General features: G+C 35.7%; 1 pseudogene; it reads left to right on the top strand.

Annotated features, from left to right (window-relative positions):
• Positions 1-5,173, top strand: part of LOC115520000 — a 73,951-nt pseudogene extending 68,778 nt beyond the window's left edge.
• Positions 5,174-25,371: the final 20,198 nt, after the last annotated feature.

Here is a 25,371-nt window from a genome sequence, read left to right as displayed (position 1 = left end):
ATGAGTCAGGTCTGCTGGAAATAGCACACATTTTAGAAATCAAAGGCTTTGCTAGAAAGGGCATAATTCCATCTCTGAAGGTCACAGAGTCCTTCACATTCACTTCATTTCTGGATATTGTATGCTGAAATTACAATCATCCTCCTAAGCCTGGTTAGCATTGCTGAACCAGGTCAGTAAAAGGAATCCAACTTTAACACAACTGAAATTCTAATTATTTGTACATGGTCATTATTTCTGGGGAAATTATTGCAGGGGCACATATCTGTCTAAATATGTCCATTGAATTTTTATTTTCTGCTCTTTTGCTCTCAAGCATATTGCCGTTGCGGGAACAACTTACCAAGAAGAACTAAAAAAAATTCTAAATCCTTCAAAAAAAAATAGTAAAGCCGGAATACTAGTCTGAAATAGACCTACACTCCCAAACCAAGCATTAGTACTACAATTTATGTTAAATTTTATAATCTTATACTATAGTTTAAGTTGAAAGTTCAAGACATGCACTGTAGTTTCTTCCAAAAATGGCCACGATAAGATTTCTGGTCCCATATGCTTTTCCAGAATTTTGCCACTCTCTCACCAAAAGGTGTGGTCTATTTCCCCTCCCTTTGAAATTGAGCAGGACTCTGCCACTGCCTTGACAAAGAGAATATAGGAAGAGGTGTTGTGTGACTTCTGAGAGTAGGTAAAAAAAAAAAAAAAAAAAGAAGGCAATTCAGCCTTTGCTGGTTTCCCTCTCTTTCTCTGGGTATGAGCCTTGGGAGCCTTCTGCCAATTTGTAAGAAGTCCTGCTACCCTAAAGCCACCAAGTTGGCAAGATCACATAGAGTGACAAGAGACAGAGATGCCCAGAGAAACCTTCAAATAATTCCAGTCTCTAGTCTTCAAATCTTCCAGCTGGGTCCTACACATTATGGAGCAGAGACAAACCAGCCCACCATGCATTGAAAATATTTCTGACCCACAGAATCACTGAAAAAAATAAATGATGTTTTGTGTTACTAAAGTTTTAGGAAGTTTTATTATACCATTATAATAATTAGAACACTTCCATAAAAGAAATAAAGAGCAGGGGTGCCTGGATGACTCAGTTAGCGTCCCACTCCACTCAGGTCATGATCTCGTGGTTCGTGGGTTTGAGCCCGTGTCAGGCTTCATGCTAAGAGCTCAGAGTCTACAGCCTGCTTTGGATTCTGTGTCTCCCCCTCTCTCTGCCCCTCCCTTGCTCGCTCTCTCTCTCCCTCTTTCTCTCAAAAACAAATAAACATTTAAAAATTTTAATAAGAAAATGTATTAATTATTGAAAAAGAAATATAGAGCAAACTTGGGGCAAATGTTCCATTTACTGCATCTGACTCTTGCCTTCATTTTTACTGCCTTTGAAGAACAGTATAAACTTTCCAAATCAGTATTCAATTCCTTAATGAAATGGAACTGCATGTCCTATCAAATATACAAATATGAATGATATAATGCCCATTAAATACTTTGAACCTTCATTAAGATCAAAGTATATGTAAAATCTTCCCAAAGGAGACCGAAAGATCTGCCATTTGCCCACATTTTCTGGGACAACACCCATCACACCTCTTCCCATACATATACACACTACCTTTGATATGGCCAACAGATAAAACAAAACACAAGATAGATACATGTCTCTCTTATTCTTCATTCTTAACATCCAAATGTAGGAGCCAAAGGTAGGCTGCCTCTAAATGGGTCACTTTGACATATTGATTATTTCAAATAAAAGTTACTTAAGAGACAGTCTAGGCAAGAAAGACACTCAGGCCCTTCTCTGTACCCCTGGAAACAGGAAATAAAACACTCATGTGAAAGGTACCCTCCCTGAAGCAAGAAATAAAGAGACATCTTTATCATCAGAGATGGGAAATTTAGAGCTGAGAAGGCTGTATAAACAACCTTTATTTACTTCTTACCAATTTATGCCACAACCCAAATTCTGTTTAAAATTCCTTACTAATTGGAGCTGCCAAAGTTAAGTTTTCTTTGTTTTGTCAAGTCCTCACAGAAGTATTGTCTCTTTGTCTAAAAAGTACAAAAACTTCCAGCCTTGGTCATTTCTTTAGGATTTAATTTCATTATTGAGCCCCTGTGCACATGTAATAAAACTTTGGTTCTCTATTAATCTCTCCTTCTGGAAGATGCTGAGGGTAAAGAAAAAGCTTTCCCTGCCTTCACAACATTCCAGCTTCTTGTCCCTGAGAGTAAAGTCCAAGCAAGAGAAATTAGTAACTTGAGGGGACTGTCAGAAGAAATTGATAACCTTCAATGACAAATCTCTAAACAGAGAGAAGTAATAGTTTAATGAAAGATTTGCTCATTACCTAACTTTCAATTAAAAAATGAAGGTTGACACCAAAGTTTTGCAACTCTTACAAATTTGCAATCATCATCATAGTGACAGATTTTTTTAAAGGATGTATTAAGCACAGACACTTCCTCAAAGAATTTCAGGGAATAAGAAAAATGATAGTCTTAATTTCTCTGAAACTAATGTTTTATTAAGCTTGTAAGTCTGAAAAACTGTTCATCTGAAAACAATCTCATTTAGAATAGCATTAAAAAAGAACAAAATACTTAGGAATAAACTTGACCAAGGAGGTAAAAGATCTATCCACTGAAAATTATAAGATCAGTGAAAGAAGTTGAAGAAGAAGCAAATAAATAGAAAGATATGCTATGCTCTAAATTAGAAAAATTCATGTTGTTAAAATGTACACACTATATAAAGTGATCTACAGATTTAATTCAATTCCTATCAAAATTCTAAAGTCATTTTTCACAGAAATAAAAAAAAAATCCTAAAATTTGTAAGAATCACAAAAGACCCTGAAGAGCCAAAGCAATTGTGAGAAGAGCAAAGCTGTAGGCATCACACTTCCTGACTTCAAACAATATTACAAACTACCGTAATCAAAACAGTATGGTAGCAGCATAGGGGTACACACATAGACCAACAGAACAGAATCAGAACCTAGAAATAAATCCACACATACATGGTTAATTAATTTATGACAAATGAGCCAAGAATATTCAGTAGGGAAAGGATAGTCTTTTTAATAAATGGTGTTAGAAAAACTGGATTGCCACATGCAAAAGAGTGAAACTGGACTGCTATCTTACATGATACACAAAAATCAATTCAAAATGGATTACAGGCTTGAATGCAAGACCTAAAAGTGTAAAACTCCTATAAGGAAGCATAGAGATAAATTTCTCAGACATTGGTCTGGCAATGATTTTTTTGGGTTTGACATCAAAAGCAAAAGCAACCAAACCAAAAATAAACAAGTAAGACTATATAAATCTTAAAAGCTTCTGCTCAGCAAAGGAAACCATCAACAAAATGAAAAGGCAACTTATGGAATGGGAAATGGACAAAATATACACAAACCACACATTCAGTAAGAGGTTAGTACCCAAAATATATAAGGAGCCCATACAACTGAACAGCAAAAAAGCAAATAACCAAATTAATAAATGGACAGAGGACCTGAATAGATTATATCTTCCAAAGAAGACATACAAATAGCCAATAGCTGCTCAACATCACTAATCAGGGAAACACAAATCAAAATCACCATGAGGTTATCCTAAACCACTATGTTAGGATTGGTATGAAAAAGATGAGAGAGAACAAATGTTGGCAAGCATGTGGAGAAAAGGAATACCTGATACACTGTTGGTGGGACTATAAACAGGTATAGTCACTATAGAAAATATGATGGAGGTTCCTCAAAAAATTAAAAACAGAATTGCCCTATGATCCAGCAATCCCACTTCTGATATATATCCAAAGAGAACAAAACTGTTATTTTGAAGAGCTATCTGTATTCCCATGTACACTGCAGTATTTTTCACAACAGTCAAGGTGTGGAAACCATCTAAGTGTTCGTCAATGGATGAGTGGATCAAGAAAAAAAAAAAACATATATATATATATATATATATGATAAAAATGTGATATATATATATATATTTGTGAAAATATATATAATCAAACAGTATGGTAGCAGCATAGGGGTACACACATAGACCAATAGAACAGAATCAGAACCTAGAAATAAATCCACACATACATGGTTAATTAATTTATGACAAATGAGCCAAGAATATTCAGTAGGGAAAGGATAGTCTTTTTAATAAATGGTGTTAGAAAAACTGGATTGCCACATGCAAAAGAGTGAAACGACATTTTTGTGAAATCACACACACATATGTATATTTTATATGTATGTCATATATATATATATATATATATATATACACACACACACAAAGATACATATAATGGGATATTATTTAGCCTTAAAAAGAAGGAAATCATGTTATTTGTGGCAATATTGATGAAAATGGAGAGCATTATGCTAAGTGAAATAAGGCAAACAAAGAAAGATGAATACTGCATGGTATCACTCATAAGTGGAATTTTTAAACAAAAGGTCAAATTCATAGAAACAAAGTGGAAAAGTAATTGCTAAGGGCTGGAGGAGGTTGGTAGAACGGTACAAACTTTCAATTATAAGATGTATAAGGTTTGAGTATCTAATGTGTGACTATAGTTGATAATATTATATTGTATAATTGAAATTTGCTAAGAGAGTAGAACCTAAATATTCTCACACACACAAACTCACACAGACTCACCCTATGGCACATCAACAAGTCCCCAGAACATGTGCTGAGGCATCCCCAGGGCCAGCGGTACCAGAGAGCTCTGCGTGAATATGAAGAGTGTCAGAAGCAGGGTGTGGAGTGTGTGTCTGCCTGCCTCCTTCACAAAAGGAGACCGAGGGAAGACCAGATGGACAGCTCCAGGCCACCTTGCCTGAGAGAAGCCTTCTGGAAACCTGCATCCAGCAATGACAATGCAACTGTGAGTGACAGTGATGACAGCATGACAGACCTCTAACCACCGGAATTGTTCACCAGAAAGGACCTGGGAGGGACTGAGCATGGCGACAGCACCAATGACTTTTTGACAGAAAAGGAGGACAAGAAGCCATGACACCCAACAGAGAAAGGCCCTGGGGACAGAGAAGAGATGGAAATGGACTAGGAACTGGTCCTCAAGCATGGGAAGAGATAGTTGGGTTCACTGAAAAAGTTCAAAAGTCATCACCGTACACCTAAGAGCTCCAGCTCTTTTATTTTTTTTTTCTTTAATTTTTTTTTTCAACGTTTATTTATTTTTGGGACAGAGAGAGACAGAGCATGAACGGGCGAGGGGCAGAGAGAGAGGGAGACACAGAATCAGAAGCAGGCTCCAGGCTCTGAGCCATCAGCCCAGAGCCTGACGCGGGGCTCGAACTCACGGACCGCGAGATCGTGACCTGGCTGAAGTCGGACGCTTAACCGACTGCGCCACCCAGGCGCCCCGAACTCCAGCTCTTTTAAACAGTCATGTTAATAAACGGCTGCTGGAGAAAAACAAAAATTAAATAAATAAATAAATAAATAAATAAATAAATAAATAAATAAATAAATAAATAAAATAATTGTTATAATGTATATGTATATCAAATCACCACATTGTACATATTGAATATCTTACTACTTTTCAATTATAAATCAAAAACTGAGAAGTTATTTAAAGAAAAACAATAAACTATCTTATGGTTATTCTGCAAATATTATAGAGCGACTAAAATGTGAAGTGGGAAATTCTAGGTATTTTGGGGTATGAGGAATCTTTCAGAGAAGTATAGTACAGGAGATAAGGTCTTCCCATAAATAACATAGAAAATGATGAAATAAAGAAAAACAGATAGGGTTTTTCAGATATTAGAGAGATTGCTTCCATATGTAGGAGAACAGTCATGAAAGGTCTCATCAATGGATAGCAAACTGAATATTTGGGGAAGAAAATTCCGTGAAGAAAAATTAACATGTATAAAAGCTCAGAATTTGGAAAACATCATTGAGATCAAAAGTGGATAAAATGGAAATGGGATTGGAAAGGTAAAATAGGATTAATATTAAGGGGCAATATTAAGGTGGGAGATTGGAGTCTTTGAATGATAGGAAAAGTTTGAATTTATCATTTAAGAAACGGAAAACAATTGAAGATTTCTGAACAAGGGAATGACATAATATGGGTTGTACTTCAAGAACAGTGATGCCTTTTGCTTATATGGCACTTTATCATTAAAAAGCATCCCAATGTATTTTATCTCATGCTTGTATCACAAACCTCTGTGAGGCATGTAGAGAAGAGATTATTATCAAATAATCCACCCCAAATCATAGTGTTATTTGGTGGCATAAGCCAGACTCAGAGCCAAGCTGTTACTAAGGTACAGCAGCAGGCTCTCTACTAAAATGCAAAGTGAGCTAGTTGGTGGTGTATGAAGATGAACTGACAAGTCAGGGAGGCTGTGAAATAATCCCTGTGAAAGATGATCAAAGTGGGGACAAGATGAGACTTGTCTCCGTGATACAGGAAGCAAAATTATCCAGGTAGAAGAATTTAAACAGCATTCTTCACTGAAAAACAGCAATTGTAAAACCATTGAATTTTGTTTCATATGTACTGCCTTCAGTAAATCATCCTATGACTCTCCAGTTTATGAAAAGAGACTTTATGAAGCTCTTAGTAACTAAATTACCAGCATAGAAAATTAAATGGAAAATATACACATTCCTTCCTACAAAATAAAATCTTAACAAATTCTTATTTCGGGAAGTTTATTTTAACACTGGATTATGAAAATATCATGCTCTGACACTTACAGTGGAATGATATCAAAGCACAGTATTACAAAGGTTTTAAAATATTCAAAACATTCTAACAAGAGTAAAATTCTCCTTTGTATTCACTTCAATCACCATAAGGAAAATCACCACAAAGTAAAAGGATAAAGCGCTTCTTTTTCTTTCTCCTAAACCTTAAAACAATTCAAAAAAGTTCCATCAACAGTTTGGACTTATACATACAGATCTAATTAAAAAGCCTAGAAGTGCAGGCCAAGCTAAGTCTTAAGCATTTGAAATTGCTAAAAATCGATACGAAATTAACATGGTAAACTATGGTTAGTCTTGAAGATCTTTGCAAATTTACAAAATGCTTCCAAATCATGGCAGCTCATCTCAAATGTTCCAAGGAAGCAAGACAGTTTTGCCATATTTATATTTTCCCATGAATGGTAATGATAATTATTCCCCCTTCCTCCTGAGTGGCTTGTGCTGTGCCTTATTACAAAGGGGGAAAACAATGATTTATAAACATTGGGCCAAAGAGAAACAGGGCCAAATGGATATACCTGAGCACCAAGAGTCCCCAGGGCAGAATAAATGTCCAGGATTTCCACAGAGTATGGGCAGAGTTTCAAGAGCTATTTGAACAGAAAATGAACTAAAACAATTAAAATGTTGATGCATTTTAACTGACACAAAATCACCTTCTCTCCTTCTTAACAACTCTGCCAAAGCTATCTTCACAAGCAAATGTCAGGAGGCACAGTTCATAGTTAAGTCGACAATCAAACAAGAACAGCTGCATGTGTCTGGCACATTGGAGACTCCGAGAGCATTTACTAAACAGACAACCTAGGAGCCACATATGCTAAGTAAGGACAGTACCCACCTTGAAGTTCATGAGAAGATATTCTACCAAAGTCCAAGAGAAAGGGGAAAGAATGTTTACTCCCAGGAATGAAAGCATTCACACTGGCACGCGTGTGAGCCTCATCCTGTGACACTCAGAGCTCTTAGTGCATTCATTTTCAATCTCTCCCAGATGCAACTTTATAGGTCGGAAATACCTAATGCTGGATATGCTAAGTGGGCCCTTCTGTCTGTAACAAGACCACCAACTGTACTGAAGGAAGTGCCTCAAATAATGAGGGAGAGAAGTGCCATCAGTGTTTCTTCCTTTATTGTAATACTATCACGGTCACTTTATCACTCAGATACCATTTTTTAAAAAGAACTCATTGAACACCGCAGAAAATACTCTTCTGCCTACTGAAAAGTATGCTGATTGGAACTCAATTGGCTTAATCTTTTTAGTGTTTTGATCTTAAGGGTTTTTATTCATCTCAGGCTTTTCTATCAAGAAAGGTATTCTTGTATGATCCCTGTTCATCAACTAATTGGCTTGACTTGAAAGTCACTACATCTCTATGTAAGTTCTTCTATTTGCAAGATGTTAAAAGGATTATAAAATCTATAATGTAAACTGCTGAAAAAAATTTTAAACTTCATTGTTAAGACTGTGGTTCATATACATTTTATTTTTTTAATTCCTATTAATTTTCAATACATCCATCATATTCTTTCCCAAGTATGTATCAAATATCAACGAAAGCTTCATGTGTTCAGAGTCAAGAAAGAATTGCAACTTTCCTCCTGAATTCCTTGTCTAGGATGTTGGTTATTTTCACTTATACTTTGACCTTGATAAACTGTCTCAGCACACTCATAATAAACATAATCTCTTCAAAGAGGCATAAATCAGCTGATCAACATGCCAACTACAGTGAATAACAAGGGGTAAATGAGCCTGTTGAAAAAATACCCAGAATGATGCCACTAGTGATAAGGAATTGCAGTAAGTGTATTAAAATGAGATGACCACTGTAGGGGGGAACCTGGCTGGCTCAGTCAGGTGGAGCAAGCTCTTGATCTTAGAGTCGTGAGTTCGAACCCTACATTGGGTGTAAAGATTAAATACAAAATTCTTAAAACCAAATAAAAAATAAAATAAAATGACCACTATAGTGTTTATATCTCATAGCTCTCCCATGTTGATAGGACACAGATATCTGTCAATATCAATATCACATGCCCCAGTGTTTTGCTGGAGGGTTTCCATACAACAAGTTAAGGTACAACTTCAGCCCAAACTCTCCCCAACCATACTTCTTCTCTTTCCCTTCACCTATTTTCACAGGTAGAATGCTGATGGTAGCTGGCCTCAGAAGCAGTTCCTGAGTATAAATATCAAACATTACACAGAAGGAATCCCTGTTTCATGTGATGTAGGTACGTCAGATCTGATGACTTCCCTGATGAAAACACTAACAGATTCCACAGTTAGTTTTCACAATAAAATCCTGGCTCCTTCCAATGGCTCACAAGCCCTGAGTGGTCTGACTCGGGCCACACCAGCCTTCCTCCTGTACCCCTAGTGGCCATTTATAGCTTTGAAATAAAAATAATAGCTACCTCAAAGGATGCTTTAAACATTAATGGAAGTTCATATTCATAAAGGACTGGGAAGTATGTCTGATACATACTAAGTGTTTTGCTGATTGTTCCTCCCTCTAGGTTTGTGTATTTTCTATCTGCTTTATTAGGAATGTAATTATGCTAGCTCTTAGCTAAACTGGCCACTCCTCAGAGCAGCCTTCCCAAACGTCTCATCCAAAGAAGCAAAACCACTCACCTTGACAGGTTACCCTTTCTCTCAATGCCTTCATTGCTTTCTGTCATTATCTCCTTCTTATATTTCTTTCCTTTCATTCTGTCATTTCTTATTATGACACAAGCTCCATGAGGGCAGAGACCCTGCTTCCTTTTGAATCTCTCGTTCTTGACATAGAACTTGAACATATATTGGGTATTTGTCTAAATATGTGTTTAGTTAATTAGTTAATGGGATCATGAGATCTGGATCCCAATTTCATTATTTGGAAAGTCTCCTAATTCCTCAGAGTTTCAATTATCTCATTTATAATTAAAGATAATTACTACTTCTCTACCTGTGCTTCAGTTGGAAATGCAAATTGGCTAATCTACATGAAAGTGCTATAGAAACTGTAAATATTACTCAAATATTAGTTGTTACTTTAAAGAAACAAGCTAAAACAGTAGAATAAGTATTAGATCACAAGTCAAAAGCCTAAATGCAACTCCCTTCCAGTCTTTATTCTGAGACTCTGAGTAAACGTACTTCCCTGAGCATCTGATTCTTCATTAAAGAAGGATGGTAATTTGGTTTTATGAGAATTACATGACTCATCTAGACAATCATAAAAGTCGTGTGAATATGTATAAAAGGTTACTTACAAAATAGTGGAATCATACCAAGACAGCCTTCCCATTCCCCTCACCTTGATTATACTTTAGACAGGCATCTCTTTGACTATAAACCCTGATTTCCCTTTCTTAGGGCTTTTTTTTTTTTTTTTTTTTAGAAAACTTGCAATTGTAAATTCTTTCTCTGAGAGAAATCTTCTCTGAGCCTCTTGTAACCCAAAGATATTTTCCTCTAAGACTTGGGAACCATCCACTTGAGAAGTAATCATCAACAAAGATACTACTCCTAACTCTGAGTTCCGTAGGAAGGTAGGAGCCTAATTTTGATGAGCAACAATTAGCAAACACAGATTGTCTAATCACATTGACCAGTGTCCTCAGGTATGTTTCCATGAATTCACTCCAGTGCCTAAAAACTCTTCTACATTTTATTTCCACAGAATTTAGTTCACTGTCGCCTTTATTCCAATAACCTCAATTCTTATTACAATAGAATAAAGACTTCCTTGACAGTTTAAACTGTCTGGTGAAATTTTTCTTTAAACAAATTATAGGAGTGTAAACAATGGCTCCTTTGGATTAGATTGAGTTTATCACAAACTCCACCAAAACAATCTGGATCAGACTGAGTCGTGACCATCTCTCTCAAACTTTTCTATCCTCAGGAGTATATTTTTAGAGCAGTTTTAGGTTCACAGTAAAATGGAGAGAAATATATAGAGATTTCTCAAATAATGTCCTGCCCCCACACATGCATAGCATCTCCTGTTATCAACATCCTCTACTAGGGTGATACATTTGTTACAACTGATGAACCTACATGGATACATCATAATCACCCAAAGTCCATAGTTTATCTTAGGATTCACTCTTGGTGTTGTACATTCTATAGACTTGGGCAAATGTATAATGAAATGTATACAGCATTATAGAATCATACAGAGTATTGTCACTGCCCTAAAAATTCACTGTGCTCTGCCTATTGATTCCTCCTTCCTCCACTCCCTGCCCTAACCCCTGGCAACTTGGGTTTTACTGTTTCCACAGTTTTGCCTTTTCCAGAATGTCATATAATTGGAATCATACAGTGTGTAGCCTTTTCAAATTGGCTCCTTTTACTTAGTAATATGCATTTATGCTTCTCTGTGTCTTTTCATGACTTGATAGTTCACTTCTTCTTAGTGTTAAATAATATTCTATTGTGTAAGATATACCAGTTTATTTATCCATTTGCCTAATGAAGGACTTGTGGTTGCTTCCATGTTTTGGCAATTCATGTGCACGTTTTTGTATGGACATAAATTTTAACTCCTTAGGGAAAACACCAAGGAGTGAAATTGCTAATCACATGACAAGTGTATGATTAGTGGACTGGAAACTGTCAGAGGCACCTGAGTGGCTCAGTCAGGTAAGCATCTGACTCTTGATTTCAGCTCAGGTCACGATCTCATAGTTCATGAGATCAAGCCCCACATTGGGTTATGCTCTGAGAGTGCAGGGCCTGCTTGGGCTTCTCTCTCTTCCTCTCTCTCTGTCCCTCCCTCACTTTCTCTGTCTCTCAAAATAAATAACTAAACTTTAAAAAAAAGAAAGAAACTGTCAAACTGTCTTCCAAAATGGCTGTACTATTTTGCATTCCCATCAGCAATAAATGAGAGTCTTTGTTGCTCCCTCTTCTTGCCAGCATTTGGTGGTGTTAGTGTCCTGAATTTTGGGCATTCTCACTGTAAACTGATAATTCACTGTTGTTTTAATTTGCATTTTTCTGATGACATACAATGTGAAGCATCTTTTCACATGCTTATTTGTCATATTTGGTCATCCTTCAATCTTTTCTCATCTTCTCATTTCTATGTCAAATACATCTAAAAGACCATCACCTCCAAGTTTCTCCTTAAAATTTATGTTCACGTGCAAATAATTTGATGACAGTGATTGTTCAGTTTGATTGTAAAATCTTTGTAACACTTGTCATTGTTGTCATTCAACATAACTCATTTCAGTGTCTCAGTCTCTGCTCCTGTGAAACGAGTAAGCTGGATCAAACAATTCCTTTCCAGTCGTGTTATTTGGGGAATCTAAAATGTTTTTCAGAGGCTTTCTCAATATCTTGATACTGCATCTATAATCCCTTTGGATGCTTAAGGGAAGATACAGGGATGATAAGCCTCTATCCAGAACATGCAATGTAACTGCCCTACATAATTTTTTAAGGTTTGAAATGTATGGATTTTTACAATTTTCTTCCCATCATTACTACTATCCTGAAACTATATTTACTAGCAATCTACTTAAACCTCTCTGGGATAAATTCAGCTCTGAATGACACATGGTGAAACCAATTTTAAATACTGGATGTCAAAATTAAATCGACACTTATTTAGCAGGAAATTATGACACTGCTTTAAATTTCCAAAGATTTCTGTTGCTCTTTTTAGAAGTTATCAGTCCTATGAAAAATATCACATTGTTGTCCTGGATTTGTTCTGAATTCAGACTTACTCATCTCATACCTTGCCTGTGGGTCTCCCCAGTTCCTGAACTTCTCTGCTCAGAGTATCCCTAAGTTTAGAACCATTAAAGCATCTGCTTTCAGGAGATACGTTCGGAATTTCCAGACAGAAATACCCATGAAAATCAAACCAAAGGTGAGTATCAGAGTAAATCAGATTTATATTTGACTCAGTGACTGATTTTCATTTGATCAACTGCCTGATTTCTTTATCATCGTTTTGCAGGTGAGTCACCGTTAAATGTCATGGTTGCTTTATGTCAAAACAAAGTGAAAATCTGTTACTATCAATCTGTGAACATAAATTCAAATATAGTAAGAACTTCCTTGAGAACCTATGATAAAATCTTAGCTTTTCAAAGAACTAATCAGTACAAACAGAACATAAAGAATGCCCTCCATGTTTCATTTGATTTTCCATTTTGCAACCATTTGATAGTGACTGTCTTTTTGATATCACAAACAGTTAGCAGACGAGTATAGAAGAAACAGTTATTCCTTAGATATAAATATTATGGGTTAAGCTCACTGCAAGTCAATGTAATACAAGAATCTTAAAGAAACAAATTACAAAGAGCTCCAAAAGAAGCAGACACTTCATATTGAACCATATAATATAAAGTAACATTTAAATGGTTTCAAATGACTTATTCCTTTAAAAAAAAAAAATTCTAAGTAATCTTTTAGATTACCAGGATATATTCCCAAAAAAAATCTTAATAATTACTTACACTTATTCATTAGGAGTCAGAAAAAAGAAAACATATCTAGCATTTACTGAACATATACATTGCTCATTTATTCTTCAAAACAGCCTTACAAGGGAAGAACTGCTACTTTCATTTTATAGATGAGAAAACTAAGGCTTGGAGTGCCTAAATAGAACTTATCCAAGGACATAAAATAGAAATGTTAGAGCCACATTTGAAATTAGTTCCGTTTAACTCAAAACCTATCCTTTTTTCTTTATACTACACTGCCTCTGGCATTAAAAGAATGTTCTACTATCAGGAGAATAGAGGCAATGTTAAAAAGAAAACATCCAATCTTGGTGATACATGTGATCTGTCCTTCAGTTTCAGGAAAATGGGAGGACTGAAGTGAAGCCTAGGTTTGATTTAGAGGCTTTGCTGTGTTGTTTCATTAGACAGGGGAACTACCAAGCAGTATGTTTTATATGGTTTCTATGAAAAAGGATTTTGGGACTTGATAATGGAGGTAATTGTGCTTAAAAACATTTTGAAATAGATTAAAGAGATAACAGTAAGAAATCAAACATCTCCGTGCAAATATAATGGCAGCCCATGTTCCTGGCACAGATTTTTCTTAGGAGTTTGCAGACATAACTACAATTCAGGGCCAGAGATAACTCTTTAGTTACAGATGCCATAGTGAAATTTGTTTCTGTAGCCACATTTATGAAACCCAATTGCCACTTTGTCCATACCCCTGGAAGAAAGACCTTCTACAATATTTGGTTGTTTTTCCTAAAGCAATGTTCTAAATTTATTGCTCGCAAACTCAATGACCTTAAAAAGAAACTCTCAGTGCTGCCTGAAATTAGTGAACATTGGAATTAGATGTTGTTACTTTAAAACTCATCTTGTATTTCCAGACTCATTGCCTACGACTCTCTCACGTGGACTCTTGTCTAGCAAATGGAGGTTAATAACTATCCTAAACCCAATCCATCCTTGAATTTGTTCATGCTGCTCTCCCTACCTGAAATAGTCATTTCCCACTGTAATACTACCACCAGTACTGCCTAAAGAATCCCTAGATTATCACTATTACTTGCAAATAATAGAAAATCCAAATGGGGTGCCTGGGTGGCTCAGTCGGTTGAGTGTCCCACTCTTGATTTTGACTCAGGTCATAATCCCAGGGTTGTGAGATGGAGCCTGGTATCGGGCTCCGCACTGAGCATGGAGCCTACTTAAGATTCATTTTCTCTCTCTCTCTCTCTCTCTCTCTCTCTCTCCCTCTGCCCCTCTCCCCCACTTGTGTGCCCTATGTCTAAACTTAAATATATATAATATTTACTTGTCTTAAAAAATTTAAAAAGAAAAACCATGACTTAAATAATAATAAAGATCTTGAAAATACCTAAATTATATAAATGCAGAGGAACTCAGTTTGCATGTTTTGGTTAATTTTCTGTCACAACAGTTTTCAAAGAACGAGTGTTTTCCTTCTTTTATTTGTATTGTCACCAGTCTGCTGGGATTCATTACATAGCTAACAGTCAAGACCACAGCTGCTGGAATTAGACTACTTGAGTTCAAACTCTCCTGCTTTATAACCTTCAGAATACATATATAAGTTCTCTGAGCTTTAGTTTTTTCATCTATAACATAGAGATAAAAATAATTTCTAGGATTTAATGACTTAGTACATGTAAAGTGAGGATTTAATATTCTAACAGGAAAAACTAAAAACCTTAAAATAGCACGGGGCACATAGTATTTAGCAACATTTTCTATATGTTTGTGCTCATGGGAAAACGTAGTGTCTGTCTGTCTCTGTCCTTTCTCTTATAATTAGAGATTAAAGATCTCCTAGAAGCTACCAAGTAGCCACATCTTACAGGTCATGTCTGTGCCTAGCTACAAGGAAAGCTGGGAAAGGGAGCTTCTGGTCTGTTGTGGAGTCAAGGCTCTACCATCAAGGACATAGAGAAAAGTCATTGCAGGGAGAGGAGTGACTGTTGTATATTCAACCAAAGATGGCTGTCAAAATCACTCGTTAGCCCTCAAAACATCACTAGTTATTCAAAAGTCTATCTAAAATGCTCCTCCTTTTATGAGACCCTTCCTGATTTCCAAACCAGGAATCATTTTTTTTTTCCTTTTTCAAGACCTCTAAATAGTTATGCAAAGTGTCAAAATCAATCATGTATTATACTTTGAAAATATTTAAGAGAATTTAAGGCTGAATGAAACTATATAACCTAGTTTGATCAACTTTGTGATGATCAAATTACATCTATAATATACAAATCAATTAAAATAACCAAAAAGAGCTAACCATTTAAATGTTTATCCTCTGTCAGGTATGATAATAAGTGATTTACCTAAGTATTTTATTTACTCTGCACAACACTCTTACAACATTAGAGTTGCAAATAGACTTGCTTTACAACATATTCCCAGTAAACCTCCTCTCTCTTGACCCCTTAACAAATATAGCTATTTTGCTATCCAATTTAATTCTCACAATGAAATCAAATCTATAAGCATACACACACAATTAAAAAGATTTATTATGGAGAAAATGCCTTAAGAAAGCTGAAACTAATAATTCTCTAACTCCCCATTTTTCACTGGGGATTGATAGGCATTTTGAAAGAAAAATGGTTGAATGCTCAGATATTTGTTTACAGATTTGCTTTTTATTCTTTCATTTAGTACTATTTAGAGTTTGCCAAATTTTAGTATAGAAGAGGTACCGTGAAGCTCTGTATATACAAAACAGTGGTTGCAGTATTTCGTAAGTGATAGGACATTTTCAAGCATAACATTGATTATATGGAATTACCATTTTACCCTTTATTTTAGAAAGTAACTCAAGTATAACATGTGAATCCATTGTACTACTACCATTTTACAGATCAGAAAATAGTTTCAAAGAGAAAACATTAGTTACCCAGGGACATAGAGCTAGTAATTAGTTTAAGTGTGTAATTATAACCCCTATTTGGTCTGACCCAAAGTCAAAGTGGCTAATAACTACAGTTCCTGCTTATTGACCTCCACCTACAGTGTTAATACCGTCAATGCAGAAATTATCTCTTGGTGTTGCCCTAAGTACATAGCCTAGTGTTTTATGAACAGAAGATACTTAAGGTATATTTGTTGTAATGAGAACTCTGAAAATTAATCACAAAAAAATTCTGATAGTGGTCTTTGCCTTTCAAATGCTCCAAGTCTTGGAGGAGAAACAGGAACCAAAGTTGACTAGAGTTAGCAATAAGAAAGACATTCTACCCTAATACTGGCAGTAAAAATAATAGAGGCTTTACCTATGCTTCTTTTCTTTTTGAGAGAGAGAGAGAGAGAGAGAGAGAGAGAGAGAGAAAGAGAGAGCAAGAAGGTGAGGGGCAGAGAGATAGGGAGAGAGAGAGAATCCCAGGCAGACTCCACACTCTTATTGCAAAGCCCATGCAGCGCACCATCCCACAAACCCTGAGATCATGACCTGAGCCAAAATCAAGAGTTGGATGCTTAACTGACTGAGTCACCCGGCCTCCCCTGTGCATTTTTAATTTTTTTTAATGTTTATTTATTTTTAAAAGAGAGAGAGCACACACATGCACACCGTGGGGGGTGGGGAGGAGCAGGGGGGAGGGTTCCGAAGAGGGCTCTGCCCTGACAGCAAATAGGTGTCCTCTCATAAAACTAAAACCTAATTTATGACCTACTCTCACCCTCTTTGGCATTCTATATCATGTTTAACACTTAACCCACAACACTGAGTATGAAAAGCAAACTACATTCATTCTGTTTATTTGAACCAACTTAAATCTAACTCTAAGCCTTCATCTCTCCAGTTGATAAATCTAATCTTAATTATTATTTCCAAGGCTCTATTCACACTCTCAACAATAGTCATGACAAAACTCGTGCAGCACCAAAGTTAAGATGTATCCCTCTGGTCAATAGGCATCTGGCTTTCCCTATTACTGCTGAGATTCCTATGCTTTGGCCTACGTGGTCTCCTCAGGGCTATGGTATCTAGAATCCAAATCCCTAGGAATGTTTAATTTTATGTGTCAACTTAGCTAGGCTATGGTACACAGATATTTGATCAAACACATCTGGATGCATTTTTTAAAATTTATTTTAACGTTTATTTATTTTTGAGACAGAGAGAGACAGAGCATGAACAGGGGAGGGTCAGAGAGAGAGGGAGACACAGAATCTGAAATGGGCACCAGGCTCTGAGCTGTCAGCACAGAGCCCAACGCGGGGCTTGAACTCACAGACCCTGAGATCATGACCTGAGCCTAAGTCAGAAGCTTAACCGACTGAGCCACCCAGGCGCCCCTGGATGCATTTTTTTAAGGAGATTAACATTCAAATTGGTAGACTTTGAGTAAAGCACTTACCCTCTATAATGCAAGTGGGCTTCATCCAATTAGTTGAAGACCTTAAGACAATGACTGACCTCCCTTGAGAAGAGGCAATTCTACCTCTTCTTATATGCAGTTTAGCTGCAACATCAACTCTTCCCTGCATATCCAACCTGTCAGCCTGCTTACCTGCAGATTTAAAACTTGCCATCCTCCACAACTGTGTAAACCAATTCCTTAAAATAAACCAACCTCTGTCCCTCTCTTTCTTTCTCTCTACTTCTTTCTCTCTCATACACACACACATATATACACATATATGTATGTATCTTCTGTTTCTGTGGGGAACCCTGACTACCGTAACACACTAGGTGTATCACATGTCAAACTATTCTGGAAGTGATCTTTAATATTGAACGATAACATGGACCTTCCTCTCCTTCCAATTTCCCAGAATACTCAGCCATCAACTGATCAAATTACCAAGGTGATAAGACTCCATTATTCATGTTCTTGCTCCCATGGAGACCTTTTGAAATAATTAACCACTTTTAATGTTTCCCTTCCTTTATTAACTTAACATGCACTTTTAATTAATTCAATTTAAGGAGACATAGGCAGACAGACATCATCATCATCTTGACCAGATTAGTACAAGAATAACTTTACTAATTTCTTTGCTTTAACTTTTCCATTCTCCATTAAGTAGCCAACATGATCTTTTAAAAACATAAGGCAACGCATGTTATTCCTCTGCTCAAAATATTCCTATGGATTTTCTCCATTTATGGTAAAATTTAAACTTATTGTCATCATGGCTAATTGGGCCCCAGCTGATCTGACCTCTGCTACCTCTTCAAATGTGTCTCATACACTACCCCCTGCACAACAGCCACAATGCTCACATTTCTGTAGCTCAAACAATCTAAGCTTTATAAGCAAATGACATTTTAGGCCTTTGGTAATTGCTATTAAAAAGGCTTGGGATGCTTTTCCCCAATATATTCTCTTATTGGCTCTACATTTCCATAGGGGAGAGTGAAACAGTTCCCTCCTCAGATAGAACATCATTGCCTGCCTAGTGAAGCCCAACCACCCATACCACCCCTCACTATCTTTTCACAATGGTTTATTTTCTTCATGACACTTTTTTATTTTCTAAAATTATCTTGTTTATTTGTTTACTTGTATGTTATCTGTGTCTCCTACTAGAATTGAAGTTACATGAGAGTGAAAACTGTCTGCCTTGTTGATGCTAAATTTCTAGGGTCTGGCATAATAATCATTTAATAAGTACTTATTGAATGAAGAAATCCAAACAAGGCACTATCCTCCTTCAGCAACAAATATTCTTGAGGCAGCCAAATAGTAGTCACCTATTAGAAATGGAATCCAATTTTTTTTGTGTGTTTTATTCTTTTTTTTTTTTTTTTTGAGAGAGAGAGAGACAGAATGTGAGCAGAGGATGGACAAAGAGAAGGGGAGACATAGAATCCGAAGCAGGCTCCAACCTCCAAGCTGAGCTGTCAGCACAGAGCCCAATGTGGGGCTCAAACTCACAGGCCAAGAGATCATGACCTGAGCTGAAGTCAGATGCTCAACCTACTGAGCTAGCCAGGCACCCCAGGAATGGGATACAATTTAAAGACCTGTTCTCAGGAATAAAGCAAAAGATGAATTTCCAGGGCAACACTAATCAAGAGAGCAAAAGTGCATTATATTCTCAGCCTGAAAACAAGATCAGCTGAGAAGTATGGGGCAGGACTGAGCCACCAAGAAAATGGTAAAGTCTGGCCAAAAACAGGCAGCTGCTGAAGCAGAAATGAGAGAAATTCATCAAATAGATCAGGGTTCAGCAAACAGTTTCTATAAGGACCCAGATAGTAAATATTTTAGACTTTATAGGCCATAAGGTCTCTGTCACAATTAATCAACTGTTTCCATACAAAAGAACATATAGGTAATATATATACAAATGAATGTGACTGTGTACCAATAAAAATTTAATTATGGACACTGAAATTTGAATTTACTGAAACTTTTAATTGTTTTATTTAGAGATAATTATAGATTAACTCAAGTTGTAAACAATACCACAGAGAGGTCCCACACACCCTAAACCCTATTTTCCCAATGGTAACATCTGACAAAACTATAGCATATTGATAATAATATAATCAATGTACAGAATATCTACAGCACCACAAAGAACCCTCATGTTGTACTTTTATAGCTACACACATTTCTGTCCCTCAATCCTCATTCTTAATTCCTAGCAACCATTAATCTATTCTCCATCCTATAATTTTGTCATTTCAAGAATCCCATAATACAACTCTTTTTATAGAGCATAATTTTCTGGGGAATCATCCAAATTGTTGCATGTATCACGTTTGTAGCTCTTCACTTCTCAGTAGTATACCATGGTATGGATATAATTCTATAGTTGTTCTTTCTTTCTAATTGCTTTTGGTTTTGTTATCTAGGTACTCCTAGCTTCCTAAGTTAAGAAATGTTCTCCCTCTTCTAATTTCTGAAAAAGATTGTGTAGAAATGGCATTAATTTTTTAAACTTTTGGTAGAATTCTCCAGTGAAAGTATCTGGGCTTAGATATTTTCTTTCAGAAATTTTTACATTACAAATTTGTTTCCTTAATATTCATAGGAATATTCAAATGTCCCATTTCATATTGGATAAGGTGTGGAAACTTATACTTTTTGAGGAAATCAGAAATCATCTAAGTTGTCAAATTGATGTATATATAATTGTAGTAGTCCCTCATTATCTTCTTGATATTTAAAGTCTCTATAGTGATAGGTCCTATTTCATTCCTGGTAGTGGTAATGTTTTGCCTTTTCCTTCTTTTGTCAGTATTGCTAGAGGTCTGTCAATTTTATTGATCTTTACTAACAGCCAGTTTTGGTTTCATTGATATTCTCCATTGTTTTTTCTGTTTTCAATTTTCTTAATTTATGCTCTTTATTGTTTCTTTTTCTTCTTTTGGTTTTAATTCGGTCTTCTTATTATAGGCCCTTTACATGGGATCTTAGATTACTGATTTGAGACTTTTCTGCTTATTTAAGCAGTGTTATAAATGTCCTTTTCAAATCTGCTTTGTGTCCCACAAATTTGCTTTAATATTCATTTAATTAAATTATTTCTTTTTTACTTTCTCTTGAGATTTTCTCCTTGACCCATAAATTATATAGAAGTATGTTGTTTAGAACTGTGTGTATTTCCAAGTGGTTTGGAGACTTTCCTGTTATCTTCCTGCTATTTGTGTCTAGTTTAATTATATAGTGGTAAAAGAACAAATTCTTTCTGATTTCAATCCTTCTAAATTTTTTGAGGTTTGTTTTACACTTAGAAAAAGTGGTCTATCTTGGTATATGTTCTGTGGACATTTGAAAAGAACGTGTATTCTTCTGGTTGGTATAATGATCTACAAATATTGATCATATCTTATTGGTTGATAGCAGTGCTATTATTTTATTCTTGCCAATTTTCTGTTTCTCTGTCAGTTGCTGATATAAGAGTTGTAATAAGTTAAATGGTGACCTCAGAAAATATCTCTTCACTCAGAAGGAGTGAGTGTGACCTATTTGAAAAGAGGGTTCTTTACAGATGTAATTAAGTTAACAATCTTGGGATGAGATCATCCTGAATATAGGGTGGGCCTTCAATTCAATGACAGGGGTCCTTATTAGAGAAAGGGACAGATAGATTTGAGACACAGAGATACACACACTACAAGATCATGAGAAAATGGAAACAGAAATTGAATTTATGTGTCTATAAGCTAAGGAATGCCAAGAATTTCTGGCAACTACCAGAAGCTAAAAGAGATGCATAAAACAGATTCTCCTTAGAGACTCCAGGAGAAAAAAGAATTTGCCAACACTTTGATTTGAGACTTCTGACTTCCAGAATTGAAAGAAGATAAGTTTTTATTATTTTAAACTACCAATTTTCTGGTACTTTGTTAAGAACTCTAGGAAGCTAATAGAAGGGTGTCAAAGTCTCCAACTATAATTATGAATTTGTTTATGACTTCCTTAAGTTAATCGGTTTTTGCTTCATACACTTTGTAGCTCTGTTGTTTGGTGCATACATATTTAGGATTTTAATACATATGCTATTAATATACTAATGTTCACATGATCTTTAAATATCAACCTAACTGTTTTGTTATATTTAAAGTGAGCTTTTGTAGACAGCATAAAAGCAAGGTCAAGTTTTTATATGTGTGTCTTTTAAAAATCCACTGTGCAAATCTCTCTCTTAACTGATATATTTAGACCAGTTATATTTAGTGTAATTTTTGATATGGTACAGCTTAAGTCTGCCATTTTATTTTTTGGTTTCTTTTTGTTCATTCTTTTTCCTGTTTTACTCTGGATTACTTGAACATTCTTTTAGAATTCCATTTTGATTTTTCTACAGTTTTTCAGTATGCTGTTTACAGTGTTTATATAGTAGTACTTCTATCTATTACAGTAAATATAAATAACTCATCACAGTCTACTGGTGTTAACATTTTACCAGTTATTAATACAATTTATAATTTATAAATATAGTTGCCTATTTTATAATATAATTGCCTTAAATATTTCCTATACATATTTGTAGAACCTTATCAAGACAGTACTATAATGTTAGCTTTAATTACCAAACATAATTTAGAAATCTCAAGAGGAGAAGAAAATTTTATAGTGTCATCCATATTTTTGCTTTTATCATGTTGTTTATTTCTTCCTGATGTTCCAAGATCTTTCTTTTACCATTTCTTTTCCGTTTAGAGAGTGTTATTCAGTCATACTTTTCAAGTAAATCTGCTGGTGACAAATTATCCTAATTTTCTTTCACCTGGAAATGTCTTGATTTCGCTAACATTTGGAAGGATATTTCCACAAGGTAGATAAATCTATATTAATAGCCCTTTTCTTTGAGGGTTTGAAAAATGTGTGCTATTTCCTTCTAACCTACATGATTTGTGATGAGAAATACACTGTCATTTGAACTGTTTGTCCCTATTAGTAAGTAGTCTTTTCTCTCTCATTGCTTTCAAGATTCTTTTTTTATCTTTAATTTTCAGAAGTTTGACTATAATGTGTGTGTGAATTTCTTTGTGTTCTGGGCTTAAACAACTTCTTGGCTGACTTTTAACATATTTAGGAAGATTTTAGCCATTATTTCTCAAATACCTTTTTAGTCCCACCCTCTTTCTCCTCTCCTTTCTGAAGAGAGTCTAATGATGCATTAGATCTTTTGCTATACTCCACATGTCCTGAGGTTGTTTTTTTTTTTTCAATCAATTTTCCCCTTATTTTTCAGACTACGTAAATTTTATTGTTCTATCTTCAAGTTCAGTGAATCTTTCCTCTGATCTTTCTATTCTGGTGTTGAGTCCTCTCATTGAGTTTTTATCTCAGTTATTGTATTTTTAGTCCTAAAATTATCATTTGTTTTTTTTCTTTATATCTTCTATTTCTTTGATGAGAATTTCGATTTCATTGTTGAGACTATTTTCATTTATTTCAACTGTGTTTGTAATTTCTCCTGAAAGCATTTTTATGAGGCTGCTTTAAAATCTTTGTCAGATAATTCTAAGATTTTTGTCATCATGACATTGGTACCTATTGATTTTTTTTCATTGAAATTGGGATTTTCAACTGGAAATAGGGCATATTCAGTATTATGAGATTCTGGGTGTTATTTAAACCCTCTATTTTTAGCTGCCTCTACTCCAAAAGAAAAATGTGGAGTACTACCTCCTTATTACTTTAAGGTGACGGTAGAAATCCAGGTTCCTCACTTGAGATCCACTCACTCTCAAGGGCAGAAGGGCCTCCTTGATACTGCTGGCAGGATGGGAGTTCTGTATCCCCATGAGGCCTCCACAAATACTATCCTGGTTGAGTGGAACAGGAGTACCTCCACTGACACCATGGGTTGGTAGGGAGTGGCCTTATCATACCTGGGTACTGGTGAAAGTCCCAAATCACCACTAAGCCTCCTCTGACACAATCACAGTGGGATGGTGGAGACCCACCTCATTACTACCAGATAAGAGTCTAGACTCCCCACATGGTTTCCACAGATACTAGGGAGATGGAAGTAGGGACCCACACATGGTCCCTGGTAGAAAAACCAGGGAGTTTGGAATGCCTCATTATAGCCTTGCAAGGGTTTCATTCTCAGCCTTTGTCAGAAGGGTTGGGAGTTGGACTAGTCTTCTCTGTGATGCCTGGCTGAGTATAGTGGTTATTGTCAGAAAATTTTCTGTCTTGCTAAGCTGTTCCTTTCCTAGTGTATGGATACAGAGATGAGGCTTTTGATGTTGTTGTGTGACCATTGACATTTCCAGTTCCTTCAGCTCCAAGTATAGGCTATAAGAGGTGAAAAGAAAAGAAACTCATCACAGCATCACAGTGTTATTGTTTGGATCCTGTGGACCCCAACTGGTCTGTCTTTTTCTATTTTTCAAGGTCTTTTTTTTGTTTCAAATGTAATGTTTTTAGATAAATTTAGCAAGAGGAGGACTACTTAAAAGTTCATTTACTCCATCTTCTTGAAAATAAAGTCTCCCAACTCCATATAATTTTAATCTATCATGAAATATTATTCATCTTTTCAATTTTTTCCTACCATTAAAAAATGTAAAACCCTTCTTAGGAGGTAGGCCATACAGCAATTAGTGGCAAACTGGATTTAGTTCATGTGCTATCAATGTCAGCCCCTAAAATAGATCAAGATTGGAACTATGACTCTTTTTGCTCAGTGCACGCAATAGCCTGTACATTAAAAGGGTAAGGTAGACAATCAAAAATTAAAAAAAAAAATAGCTTTCTCTTTTCTAATATCTAGAGACTACAGAAAAAGAGAAAATAATGGTTGAGAGAATGCATGAGTAGGATCAGATTAAAATTATTAAAGATCCTAAGGGTCACAAGACATTTCATGGTCTCCTGGACATAATTCCAAATAAAAACAACATTAGGTCATAAAATAAGAGTAAGAAATTCCAACAAAATCCTGATTTTTCTAGTTGTGACTACTTTTATGTTCACTGAGAAATATCCATGACTTCAAACGAAATTTTCAATAATTTTCCTCCTTTGTTTTCACTCTAATCATACATCTAATCTGCTTGTTGAGTAATCCAAGCTGACAAATTGAATACATAAAAGCAACAATTTCCCTTTATATACAGACATTAATTGTATTAAGTAGGTAGCAAAACACATCCAAGAATACGATAGATTGTATCGTATTGTAAAATATGTAAAACAAAGTCATAGATAGGAGAGAGAGCTTGAATGTAACTAAGAGTAATAAGATAAAAATGAAAAGAAGATTAAATATTTGGGAGGCTGAAAAATATCCAGCAAACTAAAAGTTCCAAGAACTATCTCGGCTTTACAAGAGAAATTCAGACTTATTCTTACAATGTGAAAGTCACACAGCTGCAAAATATTTCCAGTGAGAGCTGGGCAGGGGGTGGGGTGGGGTAGGGGAAGACAATGTTGAACTCATATGGCAAATGAATGCACTGCCACATCCTAATTGTTCAGCTGAGCCAGCCTGAAAATTCATGCAAAGTGCAAAGTTAGTATACATAATTTTATTCTAAAGCTTTCTTCCTTGAATTGCTATTAAATTTTAAATAAACTGAGACATGAGCATTTACTAAAGTCATTATGATTCCATTACCCATGGCATGGAGATCTGTACCCATCATGCCAGAAGCTCTTTGCATTGAATTCTGTTCAAAGT

The sequence above is a fragment of the Lynx canadensis genome, chromosome A1, assembly GCF_007474595.2.
Source record: "Lynx canadensis isolate LIC74 chromosome A1, mLynCan4.pri.v2, whole genome shotgun sequence".
Classification (NCBI taxonomy): Eukaryota; Metazoa; Chordata; class Mammalia; order Carnivora; family Felidae; genus Lynx; species Lynx canadensis.
The sequence above is the reverse complement of the archived record's forward strand: the minus strand, read 5'-3'. Positions and strand labels throughout refer to the sequence as shown.